The 19,561-nt window shown below is 36.0% G+C and overlaps 1 pseudogene; it reads left to right on the top strand.

The window, feature by feature from the left end:
• Positions 1 to 9,554: 9,554 nt before the first annotated feature.
• Positions 9,555 to 10,346, top strand: LOC149553683 (uncharacterized; annotated as a pseudogene).
• The last annotated feature ends 9,215 nt before the right edge of the window (positions 10,347 to 19,561 follow it).

The raw sequence follows: 19,561 nt of genomic DNA, 5'->3' as shown, positions 1-19,561 counted from the left end.
TGAGTTCATTAAATCCAACCACTTCAACCTACATTATTGTCAACAACAACTGTCTCCTACTCAATGCATCTGGAACCGTACTAAAGCTTCTACTTCTATGTTTCAATACAAATATATAGCTTTGCATGAACTCTACCCATTTCCAATGTCTCTGATTCAATTTACCTTGGCTATTTAGGTACTACAATTCTTGGTGATTAGTATACAAGACAAATTCTTTTGGCAACAAATAATGCCTTCATTTATTTAAGGCTTGAACTATTACATAGAACTCCTAATCATAAATAAGATACTTCTTTGCATCATTCAATTTTTCAATAAAGTAGGCAATAGGATTACCTTCTTGGCTCAATACATCCCCAATAGCAATGCCACTAGCATCACAATCCACCTGGAACACTTTATTGAAATTAAGAAATGCCAACATAGGTTGTTGTATCACCTTCTTTTTGAAAAATTCAAAACTCCTTGCAGCTCTTGTAGTCCACTTGAACTCTTTTCTATCCCTCTCATTGTTTCAGTCAGGGGTGCACATATGTTGCTGAAATTCCTAATGAACTTCCTATAAAAACTAGCCTGACCATGGAATGACCTCACCTTATTAGTAAATCTTGGAATAGACCATTCCAAGATGACCTTTACCTTCTTCGGGTCCATTTTGAGACCCTCAACTAATACAACAAACCCCAAATAGACTAACTCCTTTTTGATAAAGCTATAGTTCTTCAAATTAATTAACAATTTCTCTTCACTTGACCTTTCAAGGACACCATGAATGTGCAATAAATGTTAATTCAAAGATTTGCTAAGTTAAAATATCATCCAGATAGACAATAACAAATTTTCCCAAGAATTTCTTTAGTAACTCATTCATAAGCTACATGAAGGTTCTTGGCATGTTGGTCAGTCCAAAGGGCATGACTAACCACTCATACAGACCCTCCTTGGTCTTGAATTTAGTCTTCCACTCATCTCCCTCTCATATCCATATCCGGTGATAGCCACTCTTGAGATCTATCTTTGTGAAGCACTAAGCTTCACTCAAATAGTCCATAAGATCATCTATTCTTGGCAAAGGGAACCAATACTTGATGGTTATTCTATTTATAGCCTGAGAGTCTATACACAATCTCCACTCTCCATATTTCTTTGGTTCCAACATTGTAGGTACTACACATGGACTCAAGCTCTCTCAAACTAAACCTTTCCTTAATAACTCTTGAACTTGTCTATTTAGCTCCTTAGTTTTAGTAGGTGTCATCTTCTGAGCAGCCTTCTGAGGTGAACTAGCTCCAGGGATTAAATCTATTTGATGACTAATTTTCCTTATTGGTGGCAACCCTTATGGAACATTATTAGAGATTACATCTCCATACTCACTTAATAGACCTGAAACTTCAAGTGGAATTTCACTTCTACCTTCCTTATCCTTTCTAGGAATCAAAGCATAACACATATGCTAATGTTTCATGCCATCCAAAATTTATCTTCCATCAACAAGACATACCCTATCACTACTGCATACCTTTTTACCTTCCTTTATCAAGGACTTTAGTTTGTGGTGAACTCCATCCTTTGTTAGAGAGTATGTATTTGCATGACCATCATGTACAACATGCCTATCAAACTAGCATGACCTTCACAACAATAAATGATAGACATCCATTGGAATGATGCCATAGATAAACTCATCATGGTAACTCCCAATCTTGAACTTTACCAGGCATTGTTCACTAACTAGGACCTTATGATCACCCTTCACCAAAAAAATCCGACAGGGTTGGGGGTGTTTCTCCCTCTTGAGCTTTAACTTTGCGACCATCTCCTCTAACACCAAGTTCTCAGTGCTTCCACCATCAATAACCACATCACAACATTTATCATCACACTTGCACCTGGTACGAAGAAAAATCCTCCTTTATCTAGGTTTAGTCTCACCACTTAGTAAGCCACATACATTAACTAGAGCCTCTCCTCTTTTTACATCCTCTTAATGTGATGGCTATGCATCCTCATCCAAATGAACAATCCTTGCTTGACCATTAGCTCTCCTATCTGTCCTTCCTTGGTGTTGAGGGCATTGAAAGTTATGATGATCTTCTTCATTGGAATGAAAATGGATACCATGGAAGCCCCCTCTTCCTAAACCTTTTCCACATCCTCTACCTCTTCCTCTCTATTTTCCAAAGTTTTGATCACAAAAGTGGTTAAAACCCTTGTTCCTCTAGTTTTGGCTAGTATCCACATTTTCATTTTTCATTTGGTTCTCATTTCAGCCTCCAAATGACCTATCACTACCCCTTCTTTCTTGAATGCATCCTCTTTGCCCTCCATCAAACTTTTTGTATAGCTTCTCCTCAACTCATAGGGAAAATTGGTATGCCTCTTCAATGCTATTCATTCTAACTAGACTTAACTCCTCCTGAATGCTAGGTCTTAACCCACTAAGGTAATGGGAAACCTTCTCCTTATTTTCTTCTACATGCCTTACCCTGATAAGGACTCATTAAAATTCCTCTTTATATTCCTGGATAGATTTTCTTGCTTGCTTTAACCCTTGCATTTTCTTGAACAAATCAAGCTCATAATCAACAAGAATGAACTACATCTTTAGTTTGTCCACCATGCGATCCCATCTTGTGATTTTCTCCTTTCCTCATATATTTACTTCTAGTTGAATCTATTGTTGCCATATTTTGGCATGGCCTTTCATTTTATCCTTTGTAAACTCAAGCCTATTAGGGTCTCCAATATCCTCATACTCAAAATATTCCTCTTGCTTATTGATCTAGTCGATTAACTCATCCTAATTTAGATTTCTAGAAAACATGCTGATGTCAATTTTAGGTCTTTTTCCAAGCTTAGAAATGTCCCTAAAAAGCTTCTCCTTTTCCCATTTTAGGACTTCTCTATCTCCTTCCCCTTCATGCCTAGTATTTCCTTCTTCATTTTCTTCCTCACTTATATCACCTACGACAATATTCATCCCTCTGCAGATCTTCTCAGCTTGCCTAAACTTGTCTCTTGAGGGCTCTAACCTTAAGAGTAACAACTTTGGCCCTTCCACCATGCTCTCTTCGTGGAGGCATTTACTCACTATATTAGAACCCATAACCACATAGTCCTAGTGCAAACTACCTTACAGTCCCTGCTCTATCTACACACTTAGGAGAATCTACTTTGATACCACTTGATGGAAGCATAAGCCAAGACCAAAATGAACATAGTAGGAAAAGGGAAATATAATTATTAAAAGTGATTGGCTATTACATTTAGTACACTAAAAATAGACTCTAAGACATGCCCTATGGGCTTACAAAGTTGTCAAAATCTGAAGAAATTTTTTCTCTAGTACCTTCTGCCAGAAATATTATTAAATAACCCCCAATTAGGTTTAGAGTTAGGAATATATTCTAGAATATGCCATTTGGAATCCAGCACAAAATTAGAAGGTTCTAGAAATCACATTAGAAGTTAGTGTAAAATTAGAAGAATCCATAAATGGTAATCCAACTTCTAAGAGGCATAACTTTTGATTTGGGACTCCAATTGATGAATTGTTTACATTTACAGAAAGCTCTCCAAGTTCTCTATAGTCCTATGGACCATCATTGCTTGTCCCCCATATTTTAGGCCCATACAAGTCCATTTAGTGCCTCAAATCTGACTTTGAAGTGCTCTTAGGTCTCTAGGCAACTTAAAACTATAATAACTTTCAAACTGTAAAGCCTTTTGATTTGATTCTTTTTTTGGAGAACTTTAAATTAAAAATATAATCATCCCTTCCACTTGCACCTTATAACTCATCATAATTATGGCTTAATTGAAAAATAACTCATTCTCTACATTGGCACATATCCTAAGGTGCTCAAAAACTCTAACCTAGAAAACCAATAGTGGAACTATGAGAGTTGGAATCTTTATTTGACCTAAATGGGTATCTACAACCTAAATGGGTATCTACAAATGAAAAAACTTTAATAGAAACTAATACTAAGCATATTTTTGGGTGATATAGGATTGCCCTTACACCACCAGATGCTCCTACATCAAACACCTAGGGTAGATTTAAAAGTGACCCTGTTAGTTTATAGCTGGTAGAGGAAATTCCAAATGGGCAACCTCTATTGTAGATATCCAAGTTGTATCCTCTATTGGTTGTCCTTTCCACTTTACTAGGTATTCTTCATATTTCCTATTTCTAGTACTCTGGCCCATATGACTATCTAGAATTTCTTCAATCTTTTCCTCCATAGAAGTAGGAGTTGGACATGGCTCCAACATCAACCTCTCATTTGCACCATCATTATGATATTCTGTTAAGTTTGCAATCTTAAAAATAGGATAAATTTGAATCCCATATAGCAACTCCACGTCATACGCATTTCCTGAGTCAAGTTTCTTCAAATTTTTGTAGGGGCCAAATTTCTTCATCTTTAGCTTGTTGTAGGTACCCAATAGAAATTGTTCCTTCCTTAAGTATACCATAACCAGATCCCCTACTTGAAACTCCTTAGGTCTCCTCTTTTGATCTACCCTAGCCTTATACTATTGGTTCATCTTGGTAATATGTGCATGTACCTCCTCATGTAGTTTCTTGACATGTTTAGTGAATTCTTCTACCTTGGCACTTGTCCTCTCCCCTTGCTCCATCTTCCTTAGCTTTGGTGTAGTCCTTGGACTACTCCCATACACAATTTGGAATGGTGATCTACCAGTACTCTTGTTTACAAAATTATTGTAAGAAAATTCTACTTGTGGTAGAATCAAATCCCATCCCTTGGGCTTATCTCCTACTAAACACATTAGCAAATTGCCTAGAATTCTATTTACTAATTTTTTTGTCAATTAGTCTATGGATGATGTTTAGAACTAAACTTCAATTCCATCCTCAACTTTTTTCACAATGTGCTCTTGAGATACTTCACAAATTTAGCATCTCTATCAGAAACAATACTCTTTCAGAGACCATGTAGTCTCACCACCTCTCTGAAAAACAAATTTACAATATGCACTGCATCATGAGTCTTGTGGCATGGAATGAAATGTGCCATCTTGGAGAACCTATCAACCACCAAAAATACTAAGTCATTACCCCATTGTTTCCTTGGAAATCTAAGAACAAAACTTATGTCCTCCCAATGCTTCGATGGAATAGGCAATGGCTGATAGAGTCTAATATTTTGACTAAATCCTTTGGCTATTTGACATAGTTGACAACTCTACACAAACTTTACATCCTGTGACAATTGAGGCCAAAAATAATGTTCTCTAATAATGGCAATGATCTTATCCCAACCAAAGTGTCTTGTCATCCCCCCATTGTGTTTCTCCTTGATCAAGTTCTCCCTCATAGAACTCCTTGGAACACACAATTAACTACCCTTGAACAACATACCATCCTGAATTAAGTGATCTAGCGACCTAGTCCTATCTAGAGTAACATGTTCTTTACAAGCCTTCCATGCTTTTGCAAAATCAAGATCCTTAGCATACATATTCTTGAGTTTATCAAACCCAACCACTTCAACTTGCATCATTTTCAAAAACAACTGTCTCTTACTTGATGCATCTACAAGCCTATTATACCTTCCACTTCTATGTTTCAACAAAAATGTATAGCTTTGCATGAACTCTACCCATTTCAAATGTCTCTGATTCAATTTACCTTGGCTATTTAGGTACTACAATGCCTAGTGATCAGTATACAAGACAAATTATTTTGGCCACAAATAATGCCTCCATTTCTTTAAGCCCTGAACTATTGTATCGAACTCCTGATCATAAACAAAATACTTTTTCTTTCCATCATTCAATTTTTCACTAAAGTAGGAAATAGGCTTACCTTTTTGGCTCAATACAACAATAATAGTACTACCACTAGCATCGTAATCCACTTGGAACACTTTATTATAATCAGGAAGTGCCAACATAGGTTTCTTTGTCACCTTCTTTTTCAACAATTGAAAACTCCTTGTAGCTCTTGTAGTCTAGTTGAACTCTTTTTTAGCCGCCCTCATTGTTTTAGTTAGGGGTAGACGTATGCTACTAAAATTCCTAATGAACTTCTTGTAAAAAATAGCTAGGCCATGGAATGACCTCACCTCAATAGTAGATCCTGGAGTAGGCCATTCCAAGATGACCTTCACCTTCTCTGGATCCATTTTGAGACCCTCAGCTGATACAACAAACCCCAAATAAACTAACTCCTTTTTGACAAAGCTACATTTCTTCAAATTAATCAATGATTTCTCTTCCCTCAATGTTTCAAGGACATTAAAAATGTGCAAAAAATGTTCATCCAAAGATTTTCTAAAAATCAAAATAACATCTAGATAGACAATAACAAATTTTCCCAAGAATTTCTTTAGTACCTCATTCATAAGTTGCATGAAGGTGTTTGGTATGTTGGTCAGCCCAAAGGGTATGACTAACCACTCATATAGGCCCTCCTTGGTCTTGAATACAATATTCCACTCATCTCCCTCTCATATTTGTATCTAGTGATAGTCACTCTTGAGATCTATCTTTTTGAAGTACTTAGCTCCACTCAAAAAATCCATAAAATCATCCTTTCTTGGAAAAGGGAACTGATTCTTGATGGTTATTCTATTTATAGCCTAAGAGTTTATACACATTCTCCACTCTCCATCCTTCTTTGGTGCTAGCACTACAGGTACTACACATGGACTCAGGCACTCTTGAATCAAATCTTTCCTGAAATAACTGTTGAACTTGTCTATTTAGCTTCTCAGTTTTAGTCAGAGTCATCCTATGAGCAGCCTTGTTAGGCAAACTAGCTCCAAGGATTAAATCTATTTGATGACTAATTTTCCTTACTGGTGGCAACCCTTCTGGAACATTATCATAGATGACATCTCCATACTCACTTAATAGACCTAAAACTTCAAGTGGAATTTCACTACTACCTTCCTTATCCTTTCTAGGAATCAAAGCATAACACATATGTTGATGTTTCATGCCATCAAAAATTTTTCTTCCATGAAAAAGACATACCCTAGCACTACTACATACCTTTTCATGTTCCTTTATCAAGGAATTTAGTTTTTGGTGAACTCCATCCTTTGTCAGAGAGTATGTATTTGCATAACCATCATGTACAACAAGCCTATCAAACTGTCATAGCCTTCCCAACAATAAATGGCAGATATCCATTGGAATGATGTCACAAAAAAACTCATCATGGTAACTCCCAATCTTGAACTTTACTAGACATTATTCACTAACCAAGACCTTATGATCATCCTTCATCCAAGAAATCTGATAGCATTGGGGGTGTTTCTCCCTCTTGTGCTTTAGCTTTGATACCATCTTTTTTGATACCAAGTTGTCAGTGCTTCCACCATCAACAATCACATCACAACATTTACCCTCACACTTGCACCTGGTACAAAGAAAACTCCTCCTTTTTTTAGGTTCAATCTCATCACTTATTAAAACCCTTTCATTAACTAGAACCTCTCCTCTTTTTACATCCTTTGAACGCAATGACTATGCATCCTCATCCCCATGAGCAATCCTTGCTTGACCATTAGCTCTCCTATCTGTCCTTGGTGTTGAGGGCATTTAAAGACACGATGACCTTCTTTATTGTAATGAAAAAAGGTACCATAGAATCCTCCTCTTCCTAAACCTTTTCCATGTCCTCTACCTCTTCCTCTCTTATCTCCAAATTTTTGATCACAAGAGTAGTTGAAACCCTTGTTCCTTTGGTTTCAGTTAGTACCCACATCTTCATTTTTTTTCTAGTTCTCATTTTGGCCTCTAAATGACCTACCACTACCCCTTCCTCCTTGAACATGCCCTCTTTGCCTTCCATCAAACTTTTTGTTTAGCTTCTCCTTAACTCACAAGGAAAACTAGTATTCCTATTCAATGCTAGTCATTCTAACCAGACTTAACTCCTCTTGAATGCTAGGTCTTAACCCACTAAGTTAATAGGAAACCTTCTCCTTGCTTTCTTCTACATGCCCTGGCCTAATAAGGGCCCGATAAATTCCTTTTTATATTCTTGGATAGATTTTCTTTCTTGCTTTAACCCTTACATTTTCTTGAATAAATCAAGCTCATAATCAATAGGAATGAACTGATTCTTTAGTTTGTCCACCATGCGATCCCATCTTGTGATTTTATCCTTTCCTCTATTTCTTTCCAGCTAAATCTCTACCACTAGATTTGGCATGGCCTTTCATTTTTTCCTTCACAAAATTAGCCCTATCAAGGTCCCCAATATCCTCATACTCAAAATATTCCTCTAGTTCATTGATCCAATTGATCAACTCATTCGGATTTAGATTTCTTGAAAACATGCTGACATAATTTTAGGTCTTTTTCCAAGCTTAACAATGGCCCTAAAAGGATTCTCCTCTACCTAGTTTAGGAATTCTCCATCTCCTTCACCTTCCTACCTAATATTTCCTTCTTCTTCATTTTCTTCCTCACTTTTGTTGCCTATGACAACATTCATCCCTCTATAGATCTTGTCCCACAATCCCTAAACTTGTCTCTGAAGGGCTCTAACCTCAGGAGTAACAAATTTGACCCTTCCACTGAACTCTCTTTGTGGAGGCATCTTCACACTCAAAACCCACAACCACACAATCCTAGTGCAATCTACTTCATAATCAGTGCTTTGTCTACACACTTAGGAGAACTTGCTCTAATACCACTTGATGGAGGCACAAGCTAAGACCAAAATGGAAACAATAGAAAAAGGGAAATAATATTATCAAAAGTGACCAAATATTACATTCAATAAACTAAAAATAGACTCTAAGACATGCCTAATGGGTTTACAAAGTTGTTTGAATCTGAAAGTTTTTTTCCTCTAGTTGCTTCTCCCAAACTCCACCAAGAACTACCTTTACAATGCCATAAATATTCTTAAATAAACCCAAATTAGGTTTAGGGTTAGGAATACATTCTAAAATATTCCATTTGGAATCCACTACCAAAATAGAAGGTTCTAGAAATCAAATTAGAAGTCAGTGTAAAATTAGAAGAATCCAGAAATGGTAGTCCAACTTTCAGGAGGCATAACTTTTGATTTGAGACTCTGATCTATGAACCAGTTGCATTTTTAGAAAGCTCTCCAAGTAATCTATAGCTCTATGGACCAACACCACTTCCCCCCCATATTTTAGGCTTGTACAAGTCTATTTAGTGCCTCAATTTTGACTTTGAAGTGCTCTTAGGAGGTCTCCAAGAAACTTAAAATTACAATAACTTTCAAACTATAAAGCCTTTTGACTTTATTCTTTTTATGGAGTGCTTGAAATTACAAATATAATCATCCCTCCAACTTACACCCTCTAACTCATCATAATTATGGCTCAATTACAAAATAACCCATTTCTTGCATTGGTACATATCCCAAGGTGCTCAAAAATTCTAACCTAGAAAACCAATAGTGGAACTCTGAGAGTTGAAATCTTTATTTGACCCAAATGGGTATCGAGAAATGAAAACAATTTAGATAGAAACTAATACTAAGCATATTTTTGGGTGATATAGGATTGCCCTTATGCTACTGGATGCTCCTACATCAAGATCATAGGATCAAGGTGGTTCCCTGTAAATTTTTAGTTCAAGTAGATGGGATATGGTCTATTGTTTACAAAAAGATGGTTGGGGATGCTCCTAGGTACTTGAAAATGGAAACATTGAGTGCACTAGTCCATGATCCACATCTCAAGCTATTTGATGGGCTTGAAAAAGGATATTTCATTATACAAAGAGAAGAAAGGACCAATACTGCCATGGTCATTACCAATGTAGTATGATGCAAGAGACTATATCCTATGGTTAGTGTGAAAGATGGACCAAATAGAGGACATGACAAACTTAGTCTTAGCAAAATGAACCACTTATGGAAGGCCTGGTTGTAAATGGCATGCTTTACAACAACTTGATGGGATTGAGTTATGGGATGATCTAAGGAATGCTATTGAATCAACTAGTGAAGAGATCATAATAAAAATGAAGGCACTGGATAGATTTCCCCTCAATAAATGGAGTAATGTAGATGGACATGTTCTATTGATTGGTGAAATTGCACATGCCTGATACATTGGACCTTTCCAAAGAGTAGTGTCGACATTTGAAGATGTACATCAACTTTCTATTCTTCTTGAAATGCCAAGTTCAAGGAGCTGAGAATTCCATGCACAAAGAAGATGCAAGATTATGCATTCTCTTAAACCATGATTCCATAGTTCCATCCAGAGTGGTCTCAATATTTAAGTCCACAAGATAGAGGGAAAGTGAATAGAATGGAGGTGGGTGATGATGAGTTGGAGATGGAGCTTCCACTTGCGAGGAAATGAAGGATATGATGTTCATACAAGAAAAAAAAAAATCTGTTGTGTAGAATGAAAATTCACCAAATCACCCTTATTTGTGAATTTTGTTTGAAGTTACAGGAAGTCATTTTGAATGAATAAGGATAATGTGAAAATCCAGAGGCCTACATTTTCTAGAAGGAATAGTTCATATTCTTTATCCCACATTTGCAACATGGGGGAACCTTTTAGTGTTTAAATATAGGCCCACTTACATATTCACATGTCTTAAAAGACAAGTTCTTTTGGAGCACCTATTTCTCAAGTGGGTCCATGGCCAAATGGTGATAGGAGGTAAAATTTTGAACAAAGTGTGAGCTGACATCATCAAATGACATGACATCGGAGGTGACTAGGTGATGGCACATGGCCACATTCGATGGTTGGCACATTCCCACATTGTAGAGATGCACAAAAGATAGGCAATGTGGGGAAGTGCCTAGGCACCACATAGTAGCAGCCTCGATCATAGGTGATGTTGGTGCTTTAAATTGCACAAAAACTACTAAGCGACAAAATGCTTAATACCAAGATAATAGTACATACACAACCTAAAGACTAGCCAATTCTTATTGACAATTGCATATGCAAAGTACTTGGACCCAACTTTAACAAAACCACAGATGGTTTTCTACTCTTTTGGCTCTGCAAAACCAGGGCGGGTATACCCAAGGATGATTCAATTTTGGAAAACTTGTATGAGGTTTATTCTTAGTTTTATTATAATTCTCATCTCACAATCCTCAAAACATATACATAATTCCTACTAACTGGATAAACACATCCCATGAAATAGATATGGCCAAGAATTCTTCTATAGATTTGCAGATGTTTTCAACAACAATGGCTAACTGAAGCTAAAACATTCCATGTAGACAAGTGCTGGCCAACTTTGAAGATCTTCAGGAAATAAAAGTAAAATTTGATTTGATAATGCATTTGAATAACCATTTATAATATATTTCTCCTTCAGCTGAAATAACTTGATCAGTGCCTAATCCATTGGGGTTCAGAGTCTATAGCAAATTCTTAGATCTAATTTGTTGCTTTACAACAAATTCTATCAGCAATTCTTATCAGAATTTATCATTCAAAATTCTTTTCAATACTTAAGGAATCTCATCAAATTCATCAAAGCCTTTATTTAATCCATTGAATTAACAACAATGATAAATGGATATACAACCTAACTAGATTGCATTCAATTGCACAAGCTTTTACTCATACAACATCAAGGTAGCTAAGTATTTAAAAGGAGACAAAATTCAGAAAGAACTGATACGGGGACAGTTCATAATTTGTATTCATTTCCTTTGAAAATGGTATATCCTTTACAATAGACTCAGAATGGCCTTCAGAAAGAAACACAACTCATTCTATATTCATGTATTCTCAGAGAATTGACAGAAAAATACATTACAAACTTGCTTTCAAAATTTGGACCAAAAACCAGACTAAGCATAATACTTAGAAGAAATAGAATTCAGACCATTCTTTAGCCTTGGAATCTCACTTAAATAGTGTGAGATGCAACAAGATTCGGGCTAAAGAAGGTGACATGTGTCTTCTAAAAGATACTGACAAATGTCTGTCAAAAAAGACAAAAACAAATAATAGAAAAGCTAACACATTGAACAATCCTTGGTGGGTCCCTTTCTATTATGCTTCTCAGTTGTTGAAACAAGAAGATAAGATCTGATTCTTCAATTATTCTTCATCCTCAAAGTAAATAGCCATGAGGATTGAAAGTGATGTATCATCTTTAGTTACCTGTAAACTTATTTCAACCTGGGGATTTTCCATGTCCTCATTATTAACTATGAGGGTGACTTTTACTTTTACATTTTCCTCCTCCTCATCTTCTAACATTTGTTCTAGAAACTGGTTTTTCCATTTATTAAAAGCATCATCATCTAACCAATCAAAACTTAGAGCTTCTCTTTGTATCATTATTAAAGAATTTGCACTTTCTTCTAAATCATCAAATTCTTTTCTCATAGCAGTATAAAATAACTGTATTTTTACTAGCTCTTCATTTGTCTTTGCCCAGAACCAGTGGCTAGTTTCACTCATGATGTTTATTATTCTTTCATTAAATAACTCATCCAACTCCCTTTTCCACTTTTCCTTTTCCTTTATTGTATCAACAGATTCTAAAGCACAAGGAAATAGGGTGAATTTTTCGGCAATATATCAGGAAAAACAGAGTGTTAATCTTTTCTGCAAAGAATCTCTTTTATCATCAAAATTTTCTAGCTTATTTAATAAATCAAAGATTTTCTCAACTTTATGATAAGGCATTTGGACTGCAGATATACATATGATTGTAATATCATTATTCCTCTCCCTCCATTTCTGTGCAAGAGGAGTTAGTTTATCCTTATCCCTGTTCAACTCATCCATGAGGGTTGCAATTCTTGTCAACTGATAAAAAAAGGTTGACCATTGTATTTTATCCCTCAAATATATTACACCCTACTTTAATTTTTCTTCATATTGATTTCTCAATTCTATCTACAACTCATGCAATTTTGTTTTTTCTTCTTCAAAGTCCTCTGCAGTATAGAATTGGGGCCTTTCAGGAGTGTCAGGTATTTCAATAATAGGGGTTGATCCAGATCCAACCAATGGCTGTGAAAGGTATGCAATTGTAGGTGCACTGGATTCTCCCATTTTTCTTTTCCCAAGTATCCTCTCCATTTGAGACATTTTTTTTTTCCAGTGACTGTATTTGTATACCCCTTTCCTCATATGCCTTCAAAACTTCTTCAAACCTAGCATTGAGTTGGGCAAACTTATCTTGTTCCTGTCTAGATACAACACCACCCAATTTTAGCATTTCTGAGGCCATTCCCATTACTTGTTTACTACTTACCTCACCAGCCCTGTATACTGTCAGTGTACCAGTATGTTCTACAGTGGGAAACTCATGCATCCTGGTACTTTCTCTCTTATCTATGGACCACAAAACAAGGGCTTGGTGGTCATCACTAAATTTGACCCCTCTATGAGCCTGTAGTACTTCTTCAGTAGTTGTTAGTTGAACATCCTTCTGCTTCCTTAATAAATCAAAAAAAATAGCATTTGCTATATCCCATTCTAGCAGAAGGAGGACTCCTAATTGTCTAACTATTTGCCTCCCATCTTTAGGAGTAAATCGAGCAAAATCACTCAAAAAATTTGATTTTACTTCTTCCTTGATAACTGGGTCAGATTTATTTGGTTGCTCAACCTCAATCTTCTCATAGGCTTTCTCAAAATTCTTTATATTTAATCTCCACAAAAATTGAGCAAAGACCCTAGATCTTACAAAATTTTCATCATTAATAAATCTTTCAGAAGCCTGGGCAACAATTGGGTCAATTTCCTTACCTTGGTAATCAGCAATGGTCAGGTCCAAGGAAGGTGTAGGAGGTTCTTGTGGCTCTCCAATATCCAAGTCTGTAGAAGTGACAATCACATCCCCCTCTCCTCCCATTTTTCTAAGCTATTCTTTTAGAGATGCCTCATCATCTATCTGGATTGGAGATTGGCTTGGGGAGTATTGTTCTTTTTGAGAAGAAGAAGACCCGTGCTCTAATTTTCATCTTTTTGGAGAGCTGGCTGCAGATGGACTTCTTGACCTTGGCTCCTTATGAGGTGGTACTTGTTGCACATTTTGAGCCATGACATATCCTACCCTTTTCTGCAATGTATATTGGCCAGGAGTTACCACATTTCTACCACTCATTCTTCTTTGTATTTCTGCTGCCCTGTCTGGATGTGCCTTAATAAACATAGCTTTCTTTTCATTCATAGTCTGAATTATTATGGAAAAATTATTCATTAATGCCTGTATTTCAGCTCCCCAGTATTTCTTATCTTTCAATGGGTCGTACTGGGGGTCAAAATCATTGATGAATTCTAGGTTTTTACTGAAAACTATCCATTTCTCTTTCCTTAATTCTTGCTCCTGTAATGTGAAAATATTTCTAATTATATCTTCCACATAGTAAACCTGATGTATCATATGGGAAGCTCTCACCCTTTCTTTTAATAGGTCATATAATCCTTCAGGGTCAATGAATTTGGCGTGAGATTCTGCCATGTTATATTTATTCAAAAAAAAATTTAAATGCTTCCACCCCCTTTTTAACAAAAACAAAATCATGCACTACAGTAACCATTGGAAAGAAAGTGCCCTTCTTGACCAATTCCCTCTCATCTATAGTGCCTATCTGCCATAAGAGCTCGGCTATCCCTATCTTCAAAGGCACATGAAAAGGTAACACATGAGGTTTTCCTAAGAAACCATAAACTCTTATTACTGTTGAAACATTGTAGGGAATTATATCCCCCTAGTTATGACTGAAAAGCAACCCTTTAGCATGGTCCTTAGGTTTGACCAATTCTAATAATGCTTGTGGGATTCTAGGGCTATCTCCTCTTAAAAGCAGTCTAAGCTTTGATGCAAAATACCTGTCAAATCTTACATAACTAGCATCAGTGGCCTCTGAAGTCATTTCCACACTCCACAATTGCACTAGATTCCTTTCTCCATCCTTTGTTATTTCTAGCTCCATACCCTTGGAGAAGAAAGTATATCCTTTGTATAAACATACATGCATCATCAATGAATACCAATAGAATGGTTTGTTTACTTTCCCCTTTGCTATTCCAACCAGACCATTGTGAATCTCTTTTGCTAGGAAAGTGGCAAAATCTAGAATGGTACTCATTCCAAATTGAAGGGTTTGAGCGATTATAAGGACCACAGAACCTAAAATTTGATCACCCTCATCTATCACCAAGATCTTGCAAAGAGAAAAATATAGTGCTTGAGCTCTCAGATTGAAATGTCTTCTTAACAATGGCTCTAGAGTACTAGTTGTGATCACAGGCAAATTACCAACCCTAGCAACATGCTCCTGTAGTGGCCATGTTCTCAAGTACATTTGTTGTGCATCATATCTAGCTTGCAAATCATCCACATCAATGATTTCATGCACAACGTGGTTAGGGTTTAGGTTGAAAACCTCACTGAACAGCTCAGGGCAAACCCTAAAAAGGTTGACCCCCGAATGATTTTTTACCCACCCTGTGATAGGATCATACTTCTTTGCTAGGTCCATCAATAAATCACTATCAAAGAAAACACTGGAGACTACTAATTTTCCAATGTCAAATTCCCATACATTGCTCATAGGAGTGTCCAGTTTTCGCTCTAAAAACCATTTCTTAAACAACTCCAAACCTCCCATGGAAACCTGGGCATCTCTTATCCAATTAACTTTGTCATATAATCCTTTTTCCACAACTAATCTAGGGTTTTCTGGAATGAGTTCCCTTCCCTTGGTTATTTCATGCACTGATAAGGGGAATTGTTCGAGAAAATCATCATGCACTAAATATTTTAGTTAATCTTTTTGTCCAGTAAACTCTTTTCGGGGCGACATTTTTAATGAAGCTTTGGAAAATTCACAACAACAGATGCTTCAAATTTACTCAGAAAGTCACAGAGCACTTACCTGCCAGAATTTGTACTTCTACACTATATGATGTCTTCTGCAATTTTACTAGAGTATTAATTGAGAAATTCCATGCCTTAGCTTTGAAATATTGAATGCCCTGGTGTTCTTTCTGAACTTTAGTGATTCATTAATGGTGAAATTGTGGGTTCTTTTTATGAATTAAAACCGCACGCACCAAGTCTGGATCACATTTAATCTTAGTAATCGTTGCCTGCAATTTGCACTCAAATTTGAATCCCATCCGTCGATTTCATCAGATTGCACGGTCCTGATTTAAAAATATCAAGCTTTACAGTCTTTTAGAAAAATGCTACGTGTCACCATCGCGCTTCCCCGCATTAATTAAAAACCTACATCTTCATAATGTGGGGATGTGCCAACTGTCGATCAAGACAAGATTGTCGATCAGAATAATCCATTTTGTATTAACGACCAACTAGCTAAATTGACCAATAGGAAACTGCCATATTAGCTCATACTGTCTGACAACATTCCATGCCAGTGGATCTCATATCTTCTTTTGAGCAAGCAAGTGTTTGATGTCATCACGGACACGCGTCACAAATGCGCTTCCCCGCATTACTTAAAAACCTACATCTTTATTATGCGGGGATGTGCCAACCGTTGATCAAGATAGGATCAATGGTGATAAGATTTCACGTTCATTAAGCAACCAAAAGCCCTTCTGTGCACACCTAGCATTACACGTCATCAGTCGTTTGCAGTGTAGCATATTGAAATATAAATACCTGACCCCACTTTGCCATGTGTCGCAAATGCGCTTCCCCGCATTGCTTAAAGACCTACAACTCTATAATGCGGGGCTGTGCTGACCCTTGATCTCTGATAGATCAACGGTGATTGAGAAACACTTCAACTTGGCATCCTTTCAAACAGAATATCGCAATTAAAGGTACATGAAAGGTTTACCAAAGGCATTTTGACGTAAATAAAAGATTAGGATAAAAAGAAAAATCCCACCAAAATACTTGAAGAAAATACCCCTCTCTTTTTTAAATTTGAATATGAGGGCACCACAAAACAAAGGCATAATGTTTTTTTTACTTAGGGCCTTTTCATTAATAATTTGAGAGCCAAACCCTAAGAAATTAAAAAGGAAGACACAACCCATAGAATAGGGCGTAACTAGGGTAATCAAACAATTTTTAGGACATCAGAAAATAAAAACCCTAATCTGCAATAAACAAAGACTTAACTTATTTTTCACCCAAATATCAAAACTTTTCTATACTGTGAAAAATCATACCAATAGGTGACATGGCAATCTAGTGGCGGTTAGGTCAGCATGGTGATGTGGTAGTCCTGTGGTGGTTTGAGAACCCATGATGAGCTGATACATGGTGGTGATGTGTTAGCTAGTAGGAGGGTGCCATGTGATGCTTAGGTGGATGATGATGTGGTTGACGTCGACCAATGGTGTGCTACCATGTGGCAAAAAAAGTCAAACAAAGGTTGACTCAGATGCATAGGTAGGGAGAAAAATTAGAAATAAGTTCAAAAAATGATTTTAAAAGTATATTTTCTCAAAAAGGTCCCATACAGAGATTTTAATTTCAAATGGATATAACCTAAAGTTTAAACTTTAGGACTTTAAAAATTTTTTGCATAAAAATTTAAAATGGCAAAGTGTAGACTAGAGACTCTACTAGAGGTATATTTTTCAAAATGGGTTTTTGGGTGTTTGCAGTAAGAAAACATAGGAGTATTATATATCACCAGAATTGGGAGAAGATCAAATTTCCATTTATAGAGTTAGTTTTTGTACAAGAATCCATCTATTCATGTTATATAAGGGTTTCTCTCAGATTCCTAGTTTGCAACCGCATTCAGGTAGTGAAGTTCAAGTGTGTTTTATAGCAAGGTGATGAATTGAATGTATGCAAAAGATAGCAAAAATGTAGTTAGGGTCAAGTTTGGTTACCTTCAAGTTAGTTAAATCTATATTTTATTAGCATTTTATGATGTATTTTAGATATTCTATTAACAAAAGGGTTTTCATCATTGAGGAAGAGATATTTCAGGTTTGTTACAAGATAATTGTGAAAACCATATCAGAACTCATGGGAAGCAAGATGAGAGATATTTTACAGTAGCAAAGAATAGAGATTCAATTGGACACATGTCACTTCTAGATTAGATCTAGGATTCCATTCTTCCCCTATATCTTCTTCTTTCTCATCCATGGTAAGGGTTGGTTTCAACTTTGGAGAAAAGAGGACTTACTGTTGTAATACCATGTGTGTTCCAAACTTGAATGTTCTTAGATTTGTGAAACTAGGGTTCCAATTTTGATGTGTTCTCATCATTGTGACACCACATTCTTTGGCATATTTTCTCTTGTATGAACAATATTAGTGAAGATAATATAGCTAGTTCTGATATGTTAGGAATTTATATGTTTTAATTTCATACATCTAAATGTATAGTTTCAAGGATATGAATACAAATGAGTAAGAATATCTTTAGTTTCATTCTGATTCTTGTCTCCTATCTTTGTAATCTAAAATCATATTTGGTTTAAGGAAAAAGAACTGAGACCCATTTGCATCCCTTTAAGGTTTTATGTATGATATATTTTGCTATTGGAACAAAGGATCAAGTAAATGCTTGATGTGTTTGACAGAGTTGCTAGTTATTTGAGAAGGATACTTCATAACAATGAGATCTTTATGAGCACTGATGTTTGATTCAAAAAGTGATAAGATAGGTCTGATATCTGGGTGTATGGAATAAATTGTTGATATCATAGATGTATATGTTTAATTTGTGGGATTTACCAATAGATAATGCACTGATTAGCTACAGGATCACCTTGTTCTTACTGCTGTATATTTGGGGTTTTTGCTGAAATCAACATCATGAATCAAAATTTTTTCCCTTTAATGTTGAAGAACTAATAAAGATGCCCTCACTTAGCTTATCAAGTTCTTGGTCATGTTATTAGCTATTTCATGTTTGAGATCTCTGCATAAGTGTTAGAAGATTTAGGGTCTTTATCTTCTTTGTCAAGATTCAAGTATATGTTTTAGCACTGGTACCATGTAAGTGAATCTGAGGTACACCCACCTAGGTTTTGCAAAGCCTAAAGTAGAAGAAGGATCTAGCCTTATAGTTGGCCTAGTGTTTGAAAGGGTATGTTTTAGATGGGAAGTAGCTCCCCCTAGATGTACCTTGTTCTCATCAGTGTAGTTTGAAACTATGTTGTTTCAAAACACCAACAAAATAGTGACTCTACTCGGGAGTCTATGAATAAGTTTATTGTTAAAAATACTAGAATCTCTAGTATAAATAGCATTTTAAGAATCTGTATGATAGAAAAGCCTTGAGAATTTGAAAAATATTCAATACAGTAGGAAGAATTCGCTACAGTAGCAAGGTCAAGAAGTGTTTTCCATTTCTTTTCTGAAGATTCATGTCTCCCAATATGGTTTTATCCATTTTTAGTAGTAGCTTTGAGGTTGAGTGTAAATTTATTTGTTAAGAGTGTTCATCTTCAATCAATTCAACTAGATTTTGTTTTCAAAGTGCTATTGTAAAATTAGAGTCAAGAATGAACATAAGTTTGTGTTCCCTTTTCCAAGTTTGTAAATTTAGAAGAGTGGTTTGATGGTTTGAATTTCTCCTACACCTAATGGTATGGTTCAAAATTTTCAAGTGAAAAATTATGTT

This window comes from Cupressus sempervirens, chromosome 6 (assembly GCF_028749045.1).
Source record: "Cupressus sempervirens isolate cs-2001-9-10 chromosome 6, ASM2874904v1, whole genome shotgun sequence".
Taxonomy (NCBI): Eukaryota; Viridiplantae; Streptophyta; class Pinopsida; order Cupressales; family Cupressaceae; genus Cupressus; species Cupressus sempervirens.
This window is presented reverse-complemented; position numbering and strand designations above follow the sequence as displayed.